The 12,622-nt window shown below is 35.1% G+C and overlaps 1 protein-coding gene across 2 annotated transcripts in view; it reads left to right on the top strand.

Annotated features, from left to right (window-relative positions):
- The window catches only part of LOC135160686 (slit homolog 2 protein-like), a 238,667-nt gene that overhangs the window by 116,318 nt on the left and 109,727 nt on the right, over positions 1-12,622 (top strand). The gene's annotated exons all lie outside the window — the stretch shown is intronic.

Below are 12,622 nucleotides of genomic sequence, written 5' to 3' on the forward strand. Positions count from 1 at the left end.
TCCCAGTCTCGATCAAGGCTTGACCGATAATCTTCAATCAGCCCTTCGAATTTCCCGATAATTTCTCGATAATTAATTATCATTGATCACTCCTCGAAGCATTTTCGTGGAATGCAATTGAGTATACAGTTATCTATGAGCCTAATAATTATATGGGCTGACTAAAAGATTAGCGTGTAAGTTTGAATGAGTCTTGGATTCGACAATGAAATCAAGCTTCATTCTATCCTGGGTCCTCCAGCCTGGAAGAACAAAATTCTTTCAAGATTGGATTGAGATTCGAAGGAGCATATACGGCTCATTTGGATCAATATAGAATTCTACGACGGAATCAAGATTGCTGCCACGCTAGATCTCCTCCCATCCTGGATCTACCTGGTTTCCTTCGCCAGGATGGTCATTTCTCACCTGGACAATATTAAATGAGTCGTCATTCCGAATGACTGATATTTAATCATTTGACGTATTATGAATTTTTGCAAACAATAAAACTAATTGACAATGTAGGAAATGTCAACTTTTTTTAGAATGTTAAAGTGCTTTTTGAAGTTTAAATAACAAGCTCACTGTAAAATACCTGAAGCTTAAGATCAAATGGGGATCAAATGAAATCTGTGATGTTTGACTTCAAAAGTGAAAAAACATTTCCCTGCACAAAAAACTAGTAAAGCCGTTTTAATCTCTTAATTCATGAAAAAAGACACAAGGTTGGAATAATACAACCCCCTTTCGTACAGACCCATTGAAAAATCAGAATTACCAGGAATAAAGTCATCCGTGTGTCAGACGCACAAAAAAAAGGGTCAAAGGGCGTCATCTCCATGCATGATAATGCACCAGGTAATTTCCGGATCGTGTGTGACAGCGCGATGAACCCAGAAGGGGTTAAAAAGGAAAGAGCTGGGGGGGGACGAATAAAGAGGAGAATCGAAGTGAAGTGGTGCGGGACATCGAGCCAGACGACGCATCAAGTATATAAATAACCAAAAACCATCCTACTCACCCCCTGCCCACCCCAATATCCGTTCTCTTTTGTCTATTCCATATTCCATATCACGCGCGATCAAAATTTTGGAACAATTCGAGCATGAGACGAAATCAGTTTTCCAATTTTCGTCTTTTGCCGCGAGAGGAAAAATATTTCAGGAAATTTTCACGGAAGAAAAATGTGGGTATCACGTTTATTTTATGCTTGTTTTAAATATATACGTTATACTTAAAATAAGTATAATCATGTACTCATAACAATTCTAATAATGTACTTACTTTGAGTATATATTATTCTTTATTCAAATATATGGGGCTTCTGCGTGAACTCAACGAGGTTTAAACCAAAAACTTATGGAATTTTTTTTTTAATCAAAGGTCGGTCCAAATCGTAATTTTTACTTCTTTATGATGAAATCTCATGGAAAAAAAACAAAAAATATACAGCCATGCTGACTGAATGATGGGTGAGAAAAAACGAAAATTTTGAAGAAAAAATTTCTCAATTGGTTAATTTTTCCGGGGATATGCTCTCAGACGCGTAGAAAATAGGCAGAACCGTAGCGAATTTCTTGATATCGTCATAAAATCTCGAAAAAATTGAATAGTCAGCTAATCATATGTACAATATGGGTGTTAATTTCGAGATCGTAAACTAAAAAAACTAAAAAATTGCCTAATAATTGGCAGATTTGTTTCAATTTTCATTAGATCATAGTTTTCAACTTCTCCATCTGAAATTTACGATGAATCATATACAATGTTTGAATCAGTTTTTTATCACTCGACTCACTTCACGTTTGTGTTCAGTCTGAGGAAAAGGTTTACTTCAGATTGTACAGTTTTTTTAAAAGCCAGGTTCTTTGTTCACAACTACAATCAATATTTACAATATTTACAACCTTAAAAACTAGTATAAAAACAACGATTTTATAATATTTTTTCAGTTAATTTCAACACGTTTGGCCTATAGAGACTGTCGAGTTGTTCAAGTAGTAAAGAGTCAGTTTTCTCCCTCGTTGAGATCAAAGCTGATTTTCCGTTATCTATATATAATACAATAATAATCGTTGCGAAAAAAAAGTAATTCCAATATTGAAAAAAATATAAGGTAAACATTTAACATTATATTAATGGTCTAAATAAATCTTGGCTTCTAATTTCCATAGTTTAAATAATCAGAAAAAGATTTTTCATGTGAGTTCCCAGTCTCCAGAATTTTTTGTCGATTTATCAGAAGTAAATTGATTCTTGCAGACTTTCTGAACATCGAAACAAAATTACGTTAATATGGTGGGGTGTTATTGATCCCAACTCGATATGAATGGTGCTTAATTAGAATCCAAGGTTAATTAGGAAACCGATTTTTTGCATGAATGTTTCCGATGAATTAATTAATTAGTCGGAAAAAAGTGACGTTTCCTTTCATCTCGACTAATTACAGACTGAATACAACGATAAATGGTAAACGTGAAATGTAAATAGGGATGTAAAATGATACCGCCTGGTGGCACCGAGTATGTGTACGGTGTGCTTTCTCCCGGCGCCTGTGCCCCCAAAAGATAACCAGTCTTACGTTAATTAACGCACAGCTGATTCAAATTAGATTGATGGCTGCCTGCTGGCATCAACTCCAATCAAAATTCAACGATTGAACAAAAGTAAGAACTTCCATTAATTTAATTAATTGTTGATACACTAACAATAACTATCAAACTTTAACTATCAAAATTTAAATTCGTCTACTAGATTTTTCAAAATTTTATATCATAATTTCATTTTCACGGGAAAATGAAATCATTTCACGGGAAAATGAAATTATGATATTAAATTTATTCCACCGGCGATTAATCGTAAGCTCGCGCATTATTGGTCTAGCAGCGTATTGAATAAACAATTGGTAAGTTCCACTCATTAAAATATGAGTTCAGTTTGTCTGAAAAGTGGAAGGATATCAAAACAAATGACAAATCTGATAATACTTCTGATAATTTTTTTTATTGCTCGAGTTCCGGTCACGATGATTCAATTTTAAAAAACAGAGTGCACGAGGTGGAGAAATTTTTCTCATCTCGACAAAAAGTCGGGCCATATGGTGCCATCAGTACGTGGTGTCGTAAAATCCCTGAGTGTAAATGGGAAACAGTATTTTTTGTTTGATTGCATACAGTCACGCAACTTTTTTTTGTCGAATGGCTTTCGGTATTGACTCATCTTCCCCTCGGTGTAGTGAAAGGAAAAAGAAGTGAAAACAAATACAAACACAATAGCCGAAGATTTCTCATATCGAATATTTTGGGGCTGAGAATATATTTCTTTCGGATGAAAGGAGGGAAATTGCACGTGTCGCGGATGTAGAGGAATGGGCGGAGAGTTTTCTCCTGTTTTGGAATAATATTGATAAAATAATTCCCCCAAGGGAGAGAGCAATATTCTGCTATTCCCCTGACATAGATGACAAAAAATGTCAATACTTCGTTCCGTCTTTTGAAGTGGAACTTCTTAGGCGTCTTCGGAAATGGCTGCGTTAAACACTTAACGCTCAATGGAGGGGGAAAACCGTTCAACGTTTAACGCCACTGGGAAGGAGAAGAGCGAGAGAGAGAGACAGAAAGAGAGTAAAGCATAGGCACCTGGCTATGCGGTATTCGGGAGAAATTTAAATACAATAAACGTAAGACATTTTCCATCGTATTTTAGTTCATCATATTCCAATTGTAAAGATTAGAAATATTAATCCGTCAGAGCCCAGCGATGATAATTTATTTGGACTTTCCATAATAATAAATACATAAAATGTAAATTTCAGATACGCATTTCTTGGAATATTTCCTTAGAATATCCCGCACCTAATTTTTTTGGCAGCTTTCAATTTTGTGCCCTCAGGGATTGGGGTCGGATGCGATAAACAGCTGGATAAAATGGCCATAAGCCGTTTTGTTCTTCCATTTTTTTAATTCTTTATTTACCGTCATACCACCAACAAAGAATACTTTTGGTATACATTTGGGCCATTTTTAATCTCAGAATCTACATTTTCTCTTTTTTATTTTCATTTTGGTGTTAATTTTGTGGAGAAAGTAACAAAGAGAAAAAAACTTCGTGAATTTTTTCCGTGAAAAAAAAATACTTTCTTCATTGTCGACCTCACCCGCATCTTTCTCGTTTTCAACTAATTGCCCCTGTTCCACATTGAGAGTGTGTTGACCCAAGCGTCCGAGTGGCGTTTCCACTGTTGCCACATTGTTTCAAGTCTTTTACACGAGTGTTAAAAAAAAAGAGAAAATCTGAGTAACAAGGAATTGCTTTTTGTTAATTACAATTTTGTGAGTTTTCTGGTAGAAACGGTCCGAGAATGACCTTATTTAATAGCCTGCTAAGTGAGTATTCCTAAATTTTGCAATTGAAACGCGTTTAGCCGTTTTCCTTCGGAATGGAAGCGCAGTATTTAACCCATTTTTCGATGCTCAAATTTCAATTGTAAGTTATCTAGAATGTTATAAACTACGAAACAACGCTGTTCTTTATTATACTACGTTTATGTGTAAATACTGGAAAACTCGCAATTTCGAAATTTAATTTTGAGAAAATTGTAACAAAATACGGTAAAATTTGTCGTTAACATGGTTAATTTTGAACTAATGATAGCTATCATTAACGTTTACTTTGATGCGTCGTTTCAGCTCGATCGGACAGGTAGTTTCTGACATAGCAACTTTTGTAAACTTTGTTTTTTCTCAAAAACTCCTACAAGGATTTCGATTTTTTTGCAGAATACTCGCCTCAGTGGGTACCATCCAAGCCTATGAAAATATGTACACTCGTTGACACAAAAATCGCAAAATATTGCCATTTTTCCATTTTTTAAAATATTTTCAGTATTCTATACTCACTAATTTCATGAAAAATTGGAATTCATCATACCTTTCATCTTTCATAATATGAAAACACCAGACGTCAGATGGACGCAGTCTGGCGGGTGCTAGTTACAAAATTTATTTTTTTGCTGAAGTTCGTGTTACTAATTGTTTAATTACATATTTCGGAATCCCCTGGCGAATGTCAGTACCACAACTAACTCACGTCGCGAATATCTGCCTTTTAATTTTCAAAATGGAATTGGTGCGGATCCATTCAAAAGCCTATTACCGATCCAACTGGTAGAAATGAAGGAAAAAAATAATAAGAGCATCGATCGCCTGCCTGTTCTCATTCAGTGGGGAAGAAATCATATTAAAACTATGTTACAAAATATATAGGTAACATTCTATTTTCAGCACTGCGTTCTTCCCATTTTAGTTTGCAAATGTCACACATAAAATTTCACATTACATGTAGCAGTTGGAAAAATATCACTTTACAGACTACATCAGTAACATTCAATTTTCTGGATGACGTTGGAGAAATTTTATTCTTTTGCTTACATTCGTAATGGTCTATGACGTTACAAGAGCGATAAAAATACCGCCTGACAAATGTGGCTTTATAACAGTACTTGGAGCACAAGATGGTGTCCGTCAAATCTAACTTTATGGAGAGACGGATGTGGCCATTCTATTTTACAGACTCCATGTCTGATGGTCTGATTCATGGATTGGGATTTGTCCCTATCTACAAGAAGACAATCGTGTAGCCTCTTCTAAAGATTTCTAGAATTTGCCTTGAACTGCAGTCTTTACTTCCGGCCGTATAAAAAATGTTTTTTTTTGTTACGAGGACGGAAGACCTGTTCGGATAAGTTTGACGTTTGCTGACCAAATGAGGTCGATTGCATTTTATTTTATGGACAGAGTGATGAAAATTTTATTTTTCTTACTGCTGCTACGGTCAGCCCGTGTCGAAAAGTGTCTTTTCTTTTACCAATAAACGAAAAGTCAATGGTTGTAACCGAATAGTCCACACGAAGAGTAATTGTTCATAAAAATCCTAGTGTGAGCACAAAAAACAATGAGAATCCTCTGGTTGTGACCGACTCTTATGCTGCTAACCTATCATTTTCCCCCATTTCTGTTAAAATTTCTGGGAATTTGAGAAAATTTTTTACAGAACAATAAATTTTGTTTAGTGCTAATTTTAAAAAATATATATTTGCACCCAAGCGTATTGGTTTATTCTGCTGCAAAAAAAGCTTTTTTGTTTCAACAAAAATATACATAAATTGCTTTTTTACTTCTTCAATATTCACTAGACTAGTCTTCAATATCCCTGAATACCTAATTCACACGAGGTGAGAAACGAGTCAATTAACACAATAATCTTCATCCTTAAAGTTTTCACAAAATAGCGAATTTCATAAAGTGGAAAATGATGTTCACTTTGCAGTCCATTAATATGTTCTTGATGATACTGTTCGTAAAGCGGATAGTGCCAGAGCACATGATTTAAATCTTCAAATGGTTCATCGCATTTGCAAGCAACGGATTCAACATAGCCAATCCTTTTCAATGAACTTGTTAAACTGTAATGATCCGCCCTGATCCTGTTCACTCAAATCATAGTTTTTCTCATAAATTTAAAATGTCGATAGCACCAAAGTTTTTTGCTTTTTTTATAATAATGTGCGAAGTAATTGATTCCATTACGAGAACTTTTCAGTGCTAGTTGTTGTGATGGGAAAATCTTAAGAATCAATTTCATCACGTCCGTCTGAATTTTCATGCGATTTATTGATCGATTGCATTGATAGAGATGGATTACGATAAGAGCGAGTTGAACACGATGTTGCCATGATCCCAAAGACAGGCTGACCACCTTAAAGCTTGTCAATGATCCTACGGCTGGTAAAACAGGATTCTTCCCACTAATTATTTTGATTCCATACCACAGTCAACCATCTTTGAAAGATCTGAATAAAAAAGGTATAATAATGACCGATAAATTTCTTTAAAAAATATTATATAAATGAGGGTAAAATTTTCATTGAGTTGAAGTGGGGTCCCCTTGTGGTTAACCCGACCTGATCATCGGGCTATTGCCGATTTAAACCCGACAGGGGCTCGATCTCAGCGGCACTTGTCTGTAGGGCCATCACGCGAGCTTTCCCGATCGAAACCCGACGAGGTTTTATTTATTGTGGTTTTATTGTTAGAGTTACCGGAGCAACATCCGATTGGGGCCCAATGTTGGTCTGGTTAACCATATCAAGAAAAATCAAATTTTATAATGTTTATTATTTCTGCACATAAATATTGGTAGCTTCATAAATCTATAGGTTTCAATATGCTTCAATAAATAAAAAATGAACCAAATAATAATTAGTTTTATTGATCCAAGACCACTACAAGAATTTTTGTTCTAACCACCACTTTCGAGTGCGGTAAAAAGTTTTAGGGCAGTTTGAAGGTTGAAAAATGACCCGCAGACGATTTTTCATATCACACAATTTAAAAAATCTACGTCGCATGAATATTATTTTCTACAGCACGTGGTCATGTAAAAGACTTTTCGATTGCTTGTGGATGAAAAATGACACAGTTCAGCGCTCACTGAACGTAACATCACTAACACAATAGTGTATTATATAACATGTGTAGAGATGATTATGCCCGAGCCCAGAGGCTGCACAAGCCAAAGGGGAAATCTGTGGCAGTTATCATATGTCTCGTTAAATCTTGCATGAATTCACTGAGAATTTTAATTGAAAAATAACTGAAGTTATTATTTAACTTCAAAACGTTAGTGCACGAACATTTTTAATGGATAAACATGTTAAATAAAATGGTATCCAAGCCAGAATAGTCTTCAGAACTCCTTCAATATGAACAATAAAAAAGTCATTGGAATTCTCCTGGCTGAAATTGAGGAAAAATCCAGAATCATTAGTGGAGTTTAATTGAGGTCGCAATTATCGTCTATAATACTATGAGATACGTCGAACCTAATTGGCCAGATGCGACTGGACGATGGAATGAAAATTAGCTGGATTGATTGAGAATTGATCAAAGTACATCGAGCCTAGATTCTCAAGGTTGAACCAAGTTTGGATGAAGTTCGACAACTCGCCAAGTGTTCAAGATGGAATTTCCAGCCTTGATCGCAGCTTGACCGACAATCCTCTATGAACCCTTCGAATTACCCGATAATTGCCCAATAATTCATTATCATTGATAACTCCTTGAAGCATTTTAGTAGAATTTAATTGGATACATTGAGGTACATAATTTATGAACCTTGGGGGGCACCCTGGAATGATTCACAGAAAAAATATACTTGAATTCAGTATAATAATATCCTTATTTAAATTTTTTTTTATACTCAATCGAAGTCTATTCGATCTTTAATGACAATATTGAAAAAAAAACATTTTTCCCCAGATCTATTATCTTCTGTAAATTGATTCAATTTACATACATTAATATATTATCTATTAATTTATTGTCGGTATTATTACGGTTGAGTTCCAAAGCATTTATCTTCAACATGTATTGTCAATGCTTTAGAAACGACCCCAAGATTGCTGTATCTTCTTTGATTCCTTCATGAGATGACCAGAGGGATCCTAACTCCTCGTTACGTCGTACGGCCCTGATATTATTTTGAATGCCTCCACATTGTCACTCGAGTTTGTTTGATAGATACGTGAATTTGATGAAAGATTCGTCATAATTAGGAATCCAATAGTTAGAAATTGACGGGGCAAAGTTATTTTTGAATTGCCAAAAGTAAGGTGAATCGGCGATCAGTGAACATATAAAAAATGCTAGAGCTCTACTGAATTGTTAACATTATAGCACATGAAGCCATTGCTGAAAGTTCTTCACGGTAAACTTCTTTGTGTTATTCTATTGCAAATTCTTCCGCCATTTATAGGAGACTGAGTGCACATATTAATGATAAACGTTCCTGTGTTAGTTAATCTATTCATAGTTAATAATCAAATGGTGGAAATATCAAGTGGTTGTGGATTTAACTATTGAAAATCCAATATGCTTAAAATAAACACAATATATTTTTTACTTATTTCCAGTATATTTGTTGTGCTTAGTTTAAGTACATACATTATGTTTAAAACAAGTATTAAGTATCATTGATTTAATTATTTATTCATTTCCCTGCATGAACCTTAGCCCCTTCTCGAAATGTCCCGAGGAAATAAACACGATTTTGAAAGAATAAAGACCTCTCTAAAAAAGATAAATATTCTGTAGAAATATTTATATCTATCACTCGGCTCAACTTCATATTCGTTACGACCCCGTCGCACTTGCATCAAAACATAGTCTTTATGGATGGCCATGATAAAACTTAATTTTACAGAGTTCATTTTTAAAATTGTCATTCGTACATTGAGATTTATCTCCGTCCCCAGAAATTGAGCTCTCCAACCTGCTCTGAATATTTCTATCATAAAACTTCCGAAAAAGAGTATAAAGGTCGGCAGAAATGCAATAGTTATCAAGCAACAAATGAGGTAAAGGTTTTCGAACGAGTGTGAGGATTGGAGGAGTGTTAGTTGCAGGCGAGTTCCATAATCACACAACTCTTGCAAGTCTATCTCACACGTATTTCGCACAAAATTTCCGATTAGGACGTGTGAAAAAGGCAAATCACGCACGGGTCAGCGTGTGTAATTTGCCATTTATTGCGCGGAGTGATGTAAAAATACTATCTCAAGTTTAAAACGAATTTAAACTTACAAAGAGGTGGGTCCGTTGATTTTTATGAGCCCCTTTGAATCATCTACAATTAAATTGTTTTCACCTCATTCATTCGCGATGCAAATTCACTCGAGATTGATTAAAGCCCACCCCCCAGTGAGTGCAAAAAGGCTAATGAAATTTGACGCGTCAACCCGGAGGGTTAGTTAGTACGTAAAGTCCGTCTTTGTATAAAATTATCGTTCTACGTTGATGAATAAAATCCAGCTCTATATTCCACAACGGAAAATCAAAGTTTCAGATTGAATTTCAGGAACTTTTAGATGAGTTTATATTTTGTATTAAATAACGCCTGAGATCCAGTTTTCGACGATATTTTCAAAAATCACAAAATCATGTATTGTCATCACAGAGTGGAAAATAATCCCAATAAATAACTGGGGAAAGTTTTTCTCCACCGCCGGAATCAGCTGTCGAGATCATCGAAGAAATTTCCTCTCCAAATTATCTCAGAATTTTTGGGGACCAAATCGCTTGTCATATTTATTTTCAAATCAGAAATTTTCCAAACAATATATGATCATCCCCAAATCATCAGCTACCCATTAAATTTTAGAATGAAAAAAATTTTCACCTTCTCAATTGAAATATTAATTAACTAGACAGGGGTTAACTTTCCTCAAATTATTTAACCAGGTGGAGGATTACTACCTCCAGCGGATTAATTCCCTTTCGATCATATATAAGGAATTGAAGATTTAATCCCGATCCAATTATCGCCTCAACTCTCATGGAAACAATCTAAATCGTATGATTTTAGTTTGAAATCTACGTCAAAACTATTCTGCTGAGTTTAAAGCATATTACACGATTATTCTCGTACATTTTCGATGGCGGTTAGAGGGAGGGGGTTGGAAGGGGATAAGGAGTGGTAGTGGGTATTTTCAACCCTCAGGGCGGATGCTTTCGCACGTTGAAAATAAATTGATGGCTCGGAGAGCCGTGACGAAATTCCCAGCGTCGGGGAATTCCTTTGAATTAAAGGGACTATACTCCCGGAGCGTTTTGTGGGATAGAGGGAGATGGAGTTAATGTGCTCTTCTTTCTCTTTACCTGTGCCACCAACTTAATTGCAGATTCACCTAAGCATAACGTTGCTGACCACTTCCGCTTTTACAAATTATGTTCGAAGGATAATTTTTGATTCACAGGAACGCGTGATGTTTATGAGTTTTTTATGATTTTGGGGGAGTGACGATTCATCTGGGAGGAATTTCAGGCGTTTTTTCATGTAAATTCACGACGTCCTCATATGAAATTTGGAATTTTATCATCATGACCATCATTACCTTGCTTCTATCTCAAATTAATTAAAAATTCTATTTGATCGGTACAGTTATTTTACTCTACCGGTAAAGGAATTTTCATTTTTATCGCGATAAACTTTCTCTAACCTTGAATAAATTTTGACCATCGTCGATCGTGAAGTTCTTGATGAGTTAGAATTCACCGCACATCAATAAAGTGCAAATTCGATTTCCTTATTTATCATTATTATTATCATTAGTGATAAATTTTATGATAAAAGTGCTTTGCGCACGAAAAGGAGGTACCGCCTGATTACTGGGTCTCCCCCCCCCCGCGGTTTTGATTGTTGCTAAAATTCTGGTTATAAACAAGGTAGTCCATGACGCATAACACACTTTCATCTGATAGGGTAATTTTTACGAAAAATTTTTCTCTGTGTGCTGTGGGGATTTTTGAGACTTTTTATAGTGGTTTTTCCTTCATCGGTGCAGATAACTCTATTGGATGGCTCAATTCTTTCAGATGCACTAAGCGAAAAATATAATTTTGCCAATTAAATATTCTTTTGACAAGAATTTATAGCGGATTTTTGACCGCAATTTCGGGCTTTGTTTGTCTAAAACAAATATGATTGGTAAAATGATATTTTTCTCTCAATAGAATGATTTTTCAGTGGTTTTCGGATGATTTTTATGAATTTACCTGTGCGAGATAGTACTCAAATATTTGACTTTCAAATTGAAAATTAGTTTTTAATTTGCGAATTCTCAATTGTCGCATTTCATTCCCACCAACTGTTTTGCTCATAAATCACAGACGCATGATGAGGAGATTTTATTGAAATAGTAATAGTTGTAATATAGATTCAGTTAACTTTTTAAATATAAATGTAGGTATAAAAAATTGGAAGATTAAACATTCAAATCCAATTTCGCCATTGAATCGAAAGACGAAAGACGTCAAATACAACGAAACATTAAAATCTACTCGGAAGGGAGTTCATCCAATCAGGGTCGCAAATACTCATAGGGAAAGTGGAAATGAATATCCGGCGGTGCCCCTTCAGGAAAATCTATCTCTTCGTTTATATGATGAGATACAAAATTGATACAGACGGAGGGGTTTCACTCACATTTACCTCATTTCTCTTTCATATTCACCAGGAAATTCCAAATTATCGGTTTACGATCGCGATTTCCTCTAGACAGATAAACAAAACTATGGAACAAAATGCAAAATACATTTATTCAAGTCCTGCATCACATTCAAAAGAAGAATTTTTTCAAAGTGATGCCAATGTTTTACACCTCGAGTAGGAATTAACAATTGGTTTCTATGCTGGCAGTGAAACATTGGACCAAGCTTGGTAAGTTCAGCTTAGTCCAAGGGTGAGGCCCAACCTAGCCCCACCAGTATAAAGTAGGCCTGATCCAACTTAATCTAAACCAAAGTCTGATATTAACCAGGCTTTGGAATCGAATAGTCTGGAACTCAAAAGTAATAAATATTTATTACATTTTCCATTTATAAAATGGTTGAAAAAATCACCTATCAAATACGCCAACATAATGTATAAAAAATCTCGTATTGCATACATTAAATCGTGCAGGGAACATTTATTTAATTAATCAACCATTAACATAAAACAATGATTAATTGCAATTTTCCATAATTTGATGACTCCATTGATATGACCATTGACTGAAGCCAGAGCCACGCTAGAAAGAGTC

The sequence above is a fragment of the Diachasmimorpha longicaudata genome, chromosome 3, assembly GCF_034640455.1.
Source record: "Diachasmimorpha longicaudata isolate KC_UGA_2023 chromosome 3, iyDiaLong2, whole genome shotgun sequence".
Taxonomy (NCBI): Eukaryota; Metazoa; Arthropoda; class Insecta; order Hymenoptera; family Braconidae; genus Diachasmimorpha; species Diachasmimorpha longicaudata.